This window comes from Mytilus californianus, unplaced genomic scaffold, assembly GCF_021869535.1.
Source record: "Mytilus californianus isolate M0D057914Y unplaced genomic scaffold, xbMytCali1.0.p SCAF_1, whole genome shotgun sequence".
NCBI lineage: Eukaryota > Metazoa > Mollusca > Bivalvia > Mytilida > Mytilidae > Mytilus > Mytilus californianus.
The window spans coordinates 89,502,425-89,514,965 of record NW_026262581.1 but is presented as its reverse complement, the minus strand read 5'-3'; positions in this window follow the sequence as shown (position 1 = coordinate 89,514,965).

The window sequence follows — 12,541 nt, the reverse complement described above, 5'->3', positions numbered from 1 at the left end:
TTTGTAGTAGCACGAATCTTTTTTGTTTGTTGTTCAAACAAACCTTCTCTGTCGTTATGACTCATTAGAAAGGTATTTCACTTGACCCATACATGTAAAGATTTGTTCTGAAATTTAAATGTTATCATATCAAAATGTAGCCTAGATATATAAAAAAATAATAAAATCTGAAGCGAGATGATGTATTAATTGTTTTGCCTTCATACGTTTTCGAGACATAACAGTCAACCCAAACACGCCAGGACGAAAAAGGTGTACCCGACTTTCTCTTTTTGATAAGATGATTGTCCCAATCTTTCATCTCTCTGTGGATTTTTTTCGGCGGAATTTATGCATATGCATATTAAAGATCTAAATGTATTTGCACCTATCATAATCTACTGTGTCTTGAAAATTTGTCTTTAGTTTAAAAGTTTACAAATATCTCGAAACTGCATACCATAATTCGAGTTCAAACACGTATATTAAAAAAAAAGTCATATGAAACGAGTGACTGGTGAAAAATAACACGGCTGGTAATCTACACACGCAGAACAATCGGTTCTGCAATGAAAACCGTGAGAGGATTTTCCGGTTATGCTTGAGTGGAGTAATTGTCACCGCTTCAAAAGGAATGTACATTTCTAAATCGCAATTTTCTAATTCAACTGATCAAAATATTGAAAATCGGAGAATCCTATGCTGTGGTGAATACTTTAACGAATAGACACATGTATCATTTACTGTTGTGCATGCAGTAAAACTCCTACAAAATCAATCGTCCCACGAGTAATTGCCGAAAAAAAGTGACATTCAAATTTTGAGATGGTTCTATTAACAGACCTACAAGTTCAGATTTAGTTTTTTTTCTGTCAACAGGATTGAATGTCGTTTTTGGCGGCGTGTACGCTGTCCGAAGGTGATGGTCGTCTTAATAAATCTAAAAACTGCCAATTTTCATTATTTCATGCGTGAGGGGATCGGTTCTGATTGAGGACATCCTGAATGCGTGAGGGAAAGTTCAATCATATCTTTATATCGAAAAATGCAACAATCACTTCAAAGAAAGGCAAGTAACTTGCATAGTTTTATTGAAGTTTATACTAAATATAAATTGACAATGGAAATGGAAATGGCTACAACGTAAATATAAGTGGTTTAGATTTTTGGTTGACAATGTTTTTTTCTCGTGTGCATGTATTAAGACTTTAATCTATGTTTTAGATGGATAGAACACGCCACCATTGCCTGCAGTGTGATAAGTCATATACTCAACGTCCAAAGCTGAACTTCCATGTAAAGCTGGTACATGAAAACACATGAGTCGAGAAAAGTCACAAGGCTAAAGATTAAAAAAATGTTTGCACTTCCCCTCACGCATTCACGATGTCCTCAATCAGGACCTTCCCCTCACGCATGAAATAATGAAAATTGGCAGTTTTTAGATTTATTAAGACGTCTATCACCTTTGGACAGCGTACACTCAGCCAAAAACGACATTCAATCCCGTTGACAGAAAAAATCTGAACTTGTAGGTTTGTTAATAGACGTGTTAGGAAAGGGGTTTAAATACTGCGCTGATGTTAAATATCAATACCGATACAAGATTTAAGTGTGGACTTTCTCAAAATGCAATTGCATTGAAAAGTATCCCGGCGTAGTATAATAGTGTTAGCCTCATATCTATGTCCAGCCTCAAATCTATGTCCTTTCCGCAAATCTATGTCCCTTTTAATATTGCGTCATAGACGATCCAAATTCATGTCCTTTATTGTCTCAAATCTATGTCTTTTATTGTCTCAAATCTATGTCCTGTATTGTCTCAAATCTATGTCCTTTATTAAATCAAATCTATGGCCATTTTTGTCTCAAATCAATGTCCTTTATCGAAATGTGGTGACGTAAGACATAACAAGACACAATAAACACAATAAATTATACCCTAAACATATTTATGTGGTACCTATACATTAAAACATTGAACAAAACCTTTGTAAATAGGTGTATGTGTTTATATCTTACGATACAGAATATGATTAACATGTTTAATTCATTGTTGAGGGCTGTACATTATCTTTATTTGCTTGTATACAGATGTCATTTTGTCTCAGGTTGTTTATTAACTTATATTTCGTATTTGTTATCAAGACGTAATAAGTAAAGTAAAGTAACGATAATTACTACAGAACAATTAAAGGGGCACTAGCTGTCAAATTCATGTTCACCGATTTGACTCAAATTCTCATATTTGATTTAAAACAATGTAAAACATTTATTCAAATTATAAAAAGTAAAAAATAATCAATTTACAGGGCATGGGCTCGATAATATGTAGCTTCGTTTCGTGTTTATTTTAGTCTAGACGCAATCTAATTAACTATCGAGTTGACCTCCGAAAACCTCCGATGGTCACATAAGCAATATAAACATAAATATAGATATAAATAGAAACCGGATTCGTGCAATTGGATTGTTCTAGGTCAGTTTAACTTCATATTATAGATGAAAGATATATATTAATCATAGTTTTTACCTGTATAAGAATGATTTTTTTTTGTGGATCGAATCAGTCAATCAAATGAGTTACCTTTGTTTCACTTTCAATGTTGACATTCTTTTCCTTTAAATAACTCAGCACGCATGATTCATGAGTTATCCTTTCTAGCAAAGGGGTTAAATAGAAGTTTACATGAATACGGATTCAATGAGGTCGAATTATTCACTTGCAAGTGAATACTTCATAATCAATGTTTCTTAGCTTATTTTGACAAAATTGAACCATACTGGCTGCTAAAAGCGATATATTATTTCACTATTTCACTTTCATTAATGATTGAACAAAAATAAAACATATTTTATATTTTTTATATATCTCGTAGCTAGTGCCCCTTTAAACACAGGATCAAGAAAAGCAAACAATTTGAAAATGTTGTAGTTTTATAATAAAATGTAAATCATACAATAATTACACATGCTTGTAGAATTTTTAAGCACACATGGAGAACACATCCCAGCTTAACATTGAATTATGGCAAATGACTTAATAAAACAAAAATCCTATAAGGCCGTACTTATTAGACGGGCATAAATTTGAGCATGTCGAAACAACCTAGAAAAATATTTAAGAAAAGGACACAGTTTTGAGGCCGTATCTTTTTAACGGACATAGATTTGCGAATGACGTCACGATTGAAGACAAATTTGAAAAAAGGACACAGATTTGAGGCCATATCTTTTTTAACGGACAAAGATTAGCGATTGACGTCACGATGGGGCACAGATTTGAGAAACGGACACAGATTTGAGGCCGTACACAGATCTGAGGTTTACAAATATATTAAGCGATATGATTAGAATATGTTTAATAGTTAAATAACTCAGTTTGTCTCTCCACAATAGATATGTCCTATTTCCGTTGCAAAATATAGTTAGCGTGCATTTTGTGTCTTGGGATACAGGGACGCGTATATATGTGTGACTTAAACAAATCAGTACTAATCTGAACTCATCGTTATATCTATATATAAAAAAGAAAATAAAAAGTGGACACAAGTGGATACAGTGCTATTTCTATATAAAATTTTAAGAAGCAGGGGGCTACAGAAGAAGGTTGTCTTGCTGCGCAAAGTTTTAATGTTCAAGAAAACCACTTTCCATGAGCTATATGTGATTCGTTTTGTCTACTACTTTCTGGATATGAATGCAATGAATGGACAGAGGGACAAAAGAACGGACGGATGGACCAATTCACCCATCACTATATACCGTCCAATTTAGAAAGCGGAGTGTATAGTGAATCTAAGGCAAAACAAAATGAAGCAAATCGAAAAAAAAGCCCGACATATAATTTAGCAGACTTTGTTTTGAAAGAGGTGAAAATGAATATTCCATTTTCAAAATAACCTCCTGACCCAAAGATACTTACATTAACTTCTCCATATGAAAGTTTAACGCCGCTTTCAACAATTTCTCAATTTAATCGTGGTGTTCGGTTTTGTTGGTGGAGGAAGCCGTGGTAACAAGAAAAAAGAACAACTTCCGACCCTTCACCGAAACGTAAATTTAACATGCTTGATAATGTCCAAACGTTGTAATCTTTTAATACTTAATTCGATAACCTCTCTTTTCCGAAAAACTAACTGATAAAAGTTGATAGATGGAAAATGTCAGGGCAAAATTTTTTATGTGAATAAGAATTAATTCATTTAACATTATATAAAATTGTCAGTGACCTTTCTAGATAAAATAAAAATATAAAGATAATCAAATTGAAAACGCTTTTGTTTCAGTCTTTTTTTTTTTAAATGTCAAGTACACAAATTTCTAGTTTCAAATTGGTTTATTTTTAGAATTTTACGCTACTGTGTAACACATTTCTCTATTCTAGAAAATGATATAAAATAAGGAGATGCGGTATGATTGCCAAAATAGACAACTATCTACCAGAGACCAAATGACGTAAATGTGTGCAACTATAGATCACCGTATGACCCCCAACACGGAACAAAACCATTCCCGCATATAAAAGCTAAGAAAGGCCCCGACATGACACTTTTTTTAAAATAAATTTCAAATAAACGAACGTTTTGAACAAAGATAGATGTAGAGTAAAAAATCGGATTCGAATGTGATTTGATTCCTGTGTTTTTTTCTGTTCATTTATTTTGATCACTTTGTAGATTTTCCTTGTAGTCGTTCAACAAAATAGTAAGAAATGGGGGAACAACGATCTTAAACTTAATGTCTACTATGACACAATGCAAGAATAATGTTCGTGTTGTTTTGCTGGATCCTCGTCCGTGTATTGCGGAAAACATTGTTAATATTTTATTGTTTAAAAATCATCTCAGCATTATCAAACAAACCCATACAGGTAACTATAATGAATAATTATATGTGATTTTTGAGATGGTCCCCACTATAGCCTGTAGTGGTATTGGTATTTAACATCAGCGTCAAAATCGTATTGACTTTCCTAACACGTCTAATAGAACCATCTCAAAATTTAAATGTCACTTTTTTTCGGCAATTACTGAGTTATGTCGGATAAACATCCAAATATCAATTTGAGTCTGCCGCTAGAACACAGTACAAACATCGACTCAGTAGCAATTGTTATTCAAATTGGAGTTCACCAGTTTTTCTATGGCCGGTTTCGTCAAATCGTTTCAGAATATTTGGTCTGCTGACATCCTTATCGCGATGAACATGGAGCATGGCAAGACTGCACAGTCTCTCATCACTCATGCTAGTCCAAATGATTATGACGTCTTGAAAGGCTATTATATTTTTTTTCTGGGACGCTTTTTATTATATTTTTTTCTGGGACGAAGGCGTCCCAGAAAAAAAATATAATAGCCTTTCAAGACTTCATAATTATTTGGACTACACTCATACATGCATGCTCTTTCCCAAGTTTTCGGTCGTCTCAAGGCAGAAAAAGAGCGTTCAAAGCAAACACTCGTCACTGGGAGAATTAGTAAAAGCAGAAGAACACGTCTTATAATATCGGATAATCATATCTTTTTCATCTGAATATTCACTGAGGTATGGGGTACCCCCTATGTCATTTTATGTTATTTTAGGAATATTATTTTCAGTTTTTTCTTTTTGCCACATGCTACCCTTTAATGTTATGGATACGGCAAATTAGATTTAACTAGTATATCGTTTTATGTTATTCTAGGAATATTGATTTTTTAGGTTTTTTTATGGATACGGGGAAATTGGACTGGAGTTTTCGCCGTTTACATGTAGGTCCGTGATTTCAGATTATTTCTGTAAATAGTCAGTTGGTCGACAATCGAATGATGAAGGGGTAGGAAGGGGTCCGATCCCGAAATCTCGAATTAAAAGACACGAAAACCCGTAGTCCCGAATTAAAAAACATGAAATCCCGTTTTAAAGGTCCTGCCGTCCCTCAATAACGTCAAAATTGGATTACGGGATCTTCTTTCAAATCTTAAGGTAAAAGAAACATGGACAAAAACTAATCCATGCATATTATTCATATTTTGTATATCTGTAAAGAGAACGAATAAAGTTGGGGAAAATGGGGAAATGAATAATCAGATAGGAAAAACAAATGACTATATTTCTTATTTAATGCCCATAAACAAATACAAAAAAAAAAAAAACAGTGTCGAAATTTTAGTGAGGCAATTGCTTCACTTGCCTCAATTGTAGTTACGGCCTTGACAGATTCCTTATCTGTAAACTTTGTTTTCCATCTTAAAATCTCCTGCTGCCAGTTTTCAATGTCCGGCAAATCGGGGTTGTGCGCTTCTTTTATTTCATCTATGCATTCGTCTGTCCAGTAGTTAAATATTCCAGGTAAAAGGTATTGACCAGGAGTAAAGAGTGAACAAACTAGGGATAGATTGAGATAAGATACATGTAGATTCTAATTAGAGTTCGTTTACTTGTTTGATATGGATACGGGGGAATTTGATTGGAGTTTTCGCCATTTACATGTAGGTCCGTGATTTCAGATTATTTCTGGAAATAGTCAGTGGTAAGATAATTAAGATGTAGAATCGAAAAATGAGGGGGTGGGGTGGGTCCGATCTCAAAATCCCGAATAAAAAGACCCGAAATTCCGTAGTCCCGAATAAGAAAACACAAAATCCCGTTTTAAAGATCCTACCGTCCCTTAATAATGTCAAATTGGATTACGGGATGTTCTTTCAAATTTTAAGGTAAAAGACACATGGATTAAAACTAATCCATGTAGGTTTCATACTATTTACATTTTGTTTATATAGAGAACGAATAAAGTTGGGGAAAACGGGGAAATGAATACGCAGACAGGACTGCTCCCGTGCGGTGCCCCAGTACTTGATCTGTCAGTCTATTTATAGTTTCTGGATTAGTTCCAATGAAGTTATATTGAATACTCGAACTCTTAACCCCTGTTGTGATCACAAACAACATCAGTTAGTTTACTAGAATTATTCCTTTCTCACCTTCAGTATCGGTTTTCCTTTTTCTGCAGAGGCCTGTTTTTAACCAGCGATCCATGATGATTACCGGTTACTAAGTTAATGAAATCGAGAGAAACATCACCCGTTGAGATGCTGAGTTATATTCGGAAAGAATAATTTAAAAGGAACGATGACAAGTTATAGAAATTAAGGTTGAGACAGAAAAAAAAAAAAACAAATGACTATATTTCGTATTTAATTACCATAAACAAATACAAAAAAAAAACAGTGTCTTAATTTTAGTGAAGCAATTGCCTCACTTGCCTCAATGGTAGTTACGGCCTTGCAATGCCAACCAGTTTTATAATTATCTGAGGAAAGCTTTTGAAGTTCGTAATAACGCTTAGTGTCAGTTGATTTACCATAACTTATGGGATAACCATACAAAAAATAGACTTGTAGTTATATATATATTTATATGTTACAGTGAATTTGTATAATCAGGGATTATGTAGAATCCCTGATTTTTCAGGAATTATGTAGAATCACTAAACTCATTAACATAATCCTTGAACATGACCAGTGATTTTACATAATCACTGAACATTTTGATAATTATTCTACAAATTCCCTAATATGATTTCAGGGGTTATAATTCAAAGATCATTTGTTTGATAAAAAAATTAAGGATAGACAAATTATCATTTTTTTTTTTTTTATTCCTTGAAAGTTTAAGTGGACAGTTTTCATTACTGATCTACTACAGTAACTACTAGGTAAACCTTAAGAGAACAAACGCAACTAAATGTATAGAAAAACAGGCAGAACGAATAATTGACAGATCGAACAAAATTTTAGAAGAGGCCGACATTGGGTGTAATGTTCTCATACCAATACCACATGTTGATAGCCGAAAGGGAGACCCAAAATCATAATGGCAATTGTTCACGAAAAGACTGAAAAGGATCCTGATCAGATCTTATACAAGAAATCAATTCGAGGTTGCTGATCCCCCCTTTTTTTTTGGTACCTTCATATATTTGTACCGAAAACTTTATTTCTCTTAGACATGCCGTTAAATCTGATTCGATATGTGAAGGACAAGGTTTTTTAAAATGTGAATTGTTGTGTTTAAAACAGATGTGAATCAAATAGATGAGCCTGTAGAAAAACAGGGCAAATGTGCAATAGTCGATACCATCAACATTTAATTTGTAAAAAATAAATGATTGTTTTTGAAATATTGTGCTTTACATTTTAAAATATTGTGTAACAATTTAATGTATTTTGCCGAATATTTTGAATATTGTGCTTAGCATTTTAATATGTTGTGCTTAACATTTTAATATATTGTGCATAACATTTTAATATATTGTGCTTAACACTTTAATATATTGTTCATAACATTTTAATATGCTTAACATTTTACAATTTATGTTAATAATGATGTTTTAATATCATTTGATAGAATAAATTATTTAACTTTTATTCATTTTCTTTATAAATAAAACTTATTCTTCATTTCAGTTATTATGAATAATCCCTAACGTTTTTTCTAGTGATTATACATAATCCCTGAACATTTTAGTGATTATATATAATCCCTAAACTAAACAGTGATTCTACATAATCCCTGAAAATTTTAGGGATTCTACATAATCACTGATTATACAAATTCACTGTAACATATATACGCCAGAAGATAGACAAAACAATTTTTTTGACAAATAAGGAGTGCACATCCTTTTATATTGTCCCTTATATAAAAAAATATCGAGAGAAATTTAGTTTTTTCAAAATTTTTATAAACGATATCAAATCAGTAATAGATTTACTTTATCCAAATAATTTGGCCAATGCCAACCAATTATATAATTATCTGAGAAAAGTTTTTGAAATTCGTAATAACGCTTAGTGTCAGTTGATCTACCATAACTTATGGGAGTACCATACAAAAAATAGACTTGTAGTTATATATATATTTATATACGCCAGAAGATAGACAAAACAATTTTTTGACAAATTTTTAATTTTTGGGGGTATTTATTCCAAAAATATATAAGGACACCGTTAACCAAAATCAAAACACTGTTGGAAATTAAGTTATTATGAATTGATCCAAACGAAAATATTTAATTACTAAGGATTTACATGTACTTCATTTTAAAAAAAGAATTCAGAAAACCCTGAAAGTCAATATATCATGGTTAGACATAAATAAGAAGAAAAGTAGATCAATTTTCCAAAAGACTTATTAATAGCATCTGGGAAGTACTCCGACCGTGCGCGGGCTTTTTAGCCAGTCAAGGTTGTTAAAAACCCCAATACGTAAGTACTCGAATGGGGTTAATGAACGGTGAATTATAAATATAACTTACTTAAATACAAATGTATACAATGAGCCTGAAGTGGATCAAATGTTTTGAAAGACCCTGTTTACGACTTTTATATAACTTTTGAAAATATTTGGTTATCAATGCACTCTAACATTATTCTTGATATGGTCTTTCAACTATTTCGATTTGAGCGCCACTGATGAGTGTTATGTTGACAAAAATGTGCATTTGGAGTGCTAAAAAGAAAAATAACAAAATTACGGAATCCAAGGAAAATTCAAAACGGAAAGTCCTTTATCAAATGGCTAAATCAAAAGCTCAAACACATCAAACGAATGGTAAACTACTGTCAAGTTCCTGTTTTGGTACAAGAATTTCAATCCAAGGAGCTTGTTTCTCACACACCAACTGCTAACTAACAGACCTGTCACAAAAGGAATAAGGGCAATTTCCCTAGAATTTGTTTCATGTCAGTGCCACTTTCAAAGTTGTTTTAAATCTTTACTTTAATTCACAGTATCACAGCAAAAAGCGTGTAATTTAAGGTGTTGACAAAATCATGGCTCATTTCTAAACAGATCACCTAATTATGTATGCCAAAAAATAGCACAAAACATACATTTTGATAAATTTTAACCGGTTTTGAGTATTTATTCCCCATAATATAAAAAGAACCTTCTTAACCAAAACCAAAATTCTTTTTGAAATACAGCTTTGCATTGTCCTTGGGATGCAAATTAATTCATGTTAGTTAGCGATGCCCTTCAATGCAAAATTTGACACAAAAGGTAAAATTTGCAATTTTGTATCAAAATGCCTTCATGTTGAAAATTATTTTCACTGAATTAATTCGAATACCTTTGTAAGTTGACCCTGTAAGTGAAACGAAAACAGGGGAAATTAGCCTTACTTCTTTAAATAATCGTCAATTGGAAATAAAGAGTAAAAACAATATCGGTACCAATTTAACTGCAACGGATGCTCGAGGCCAAAATATTTGGAAATTCAAAACTTATTAAAAACTTGAAGAATTGATAAAACAAAAAAGGACAAACAGTATAGCCAAAGTCAGACAAGGAATTAGGGCTTTGCATGAGGAAGATATATACCTTAATTCTAAAGTCACTTCCAAAATTTTGTAACATCAAATGTTGATTTTTGCTGCCAATACTGAAATACTGGCTACTGTGTGGGCTGGGATGATACCCTCGGTGACTAACAGCCAACCAGCAGAGGAATCGACCCAATGGTAGTATTACCATTAACGATGCCAAATTTACCGCACCAGATGTGGGTTTCGACAATAAATTTTTATACAGTGAGGTTCGAGGTCAAAATATTTGAAAATCCAAAAAGATTAAAGACCTGAAACCAACCAAAATGAAATGAAGTTTAGTTAAATGTTACAAATACTTAAACAAGGATTGTAGTCACACATACTTTACAATTACGTACTTGGGTTATATTCCTGTTTTCTCAAAGACCCATAAAGAACATCTCAAGCATCTTTAACATAATTGATAATTGAAATTGAAGACGCGCAATGACTGGATACTTAGGTTGTCTTATCGGCAAAGATGGTGTCAAAACAAAGACACGGAAAATCATTCTGCCGATCTTCTATTAAAAATATTTTGAACAGAGAATGGCCATCCGTACAATAGAATCTGACCATCTGACCTAAAGGAACCAGACATAGACGATTAAGTCCTTGGAATCACAGTTATCAACTCGAATAAGATTTACCCAAGGAACTTTGACAAATGCCAAGTTGATACACAAGGCGATCCAAAGAAAACCAAACACGTCTTTCCTGAAGATATGAATACTTTGCAACTCAAAGATATATTGTTAGGAATTAAGATTAAAATTTCACCAAAGTTCACCGAAGTCAATACGATTGGTTCTATGATAAGACATCGACTTGTACCAATAAATTTCATGATGACAAGCTTCTAGTAATAACTATCATTTCAATACCCTTAATTGATAGTATTCAGAAATGGTACTAACCATACCGAAATAATAGATACCTATGAGCTGGAATCAAACGATATATCTGTAAACAAAAGACACAGTCCGTTGTCCGTCTGCCTTGTTTTCTCAAACTGAAGCTCAAGAATGCAATTATCATTTAACAGCATATTGCAATTTTCGTAGCCCTGTATACCCAGTTATGTCTTCACTTATGTATATAATCAGATCTTTAAAAGAAATACATTAGACAGTATTGTCGAAATCTTGTGCGGATAGACATTGGCTTCTTACTTCTGAAGAACCACTTTCTTACAAAAAATATTCTTTTGGAAAGACGACAATTTGGAAAATCTTTGATAGAGAAATTAATGTGTAAGACTGTTTGAAAAGAAAAATAATTGATTTATTGCACTATCTATAAAAAATAAGATGAAGTATGATTGCCAATGAGGCAAATTTCCAACAGATATACCAAAAACTGCAAATATTTGTGTTTTTTTTTTCGAATCAATTTTTCCGCTTAGCTTTTTTTTCTTTATAAAGGAATGTTTCATTTTTAACTTATAGCAAGAAAACACGTTGGTGACACTATTAAAAAAATCTTAATTCATATGAAACCCATTATCTCATGTTTTATTTCAAAATTCAATCGCAAAGATTTTTTCTATTCACAAAACAACGAAAACAAGGGTTTTTTTTATTTATAATTTATGCATGATTGGTAAATTTTGCACGATTTGTACATTGAAAAGTAACACGGTGACCCTATCCCAAAAGGCATGGTTAAATCTACATTTCAGCAAAGTATTATTTTTTAAATAAGGAACTGACAGGTTCCTGACTTGGTACAGACTTTTTCTGTAGAGAATGTTGGTTAACAAATGATTTTATCGCTAGCAAAAACCTAACTTGTATGACATTGCGGCAGATATGGGCGAGCAATCCAAATAATTGGTAAACGTGACATTAATTGGGATCCAGTATCCAAAACTGTGAAAACATACATCACAGATGATTTGAAAATTCAAACAAACATACAAAATAATCTGTCAAAGACGCAAACAACGTAACAGGTGATTGTTAAGTCTAATTTCTAAAAAGTATTAGTTTTTTATCATAGTTTTTTATTTCCACTTATTCAGAAGGAAATCTGGAAAGTCTTAAAAAAAACATTACAAAGGAAGCAACTGCCTTTTTCGCAGATTAAATGATCTCGGGTTTAAGTTTCTTTCCATTCACAACCTCTTGGTTATCCAAACTTCCGGCTTGCGCATACGTAAAGATTTTGTTCTTCGTAGTATGTTTAGTGTTCAGTAAACATTGTTT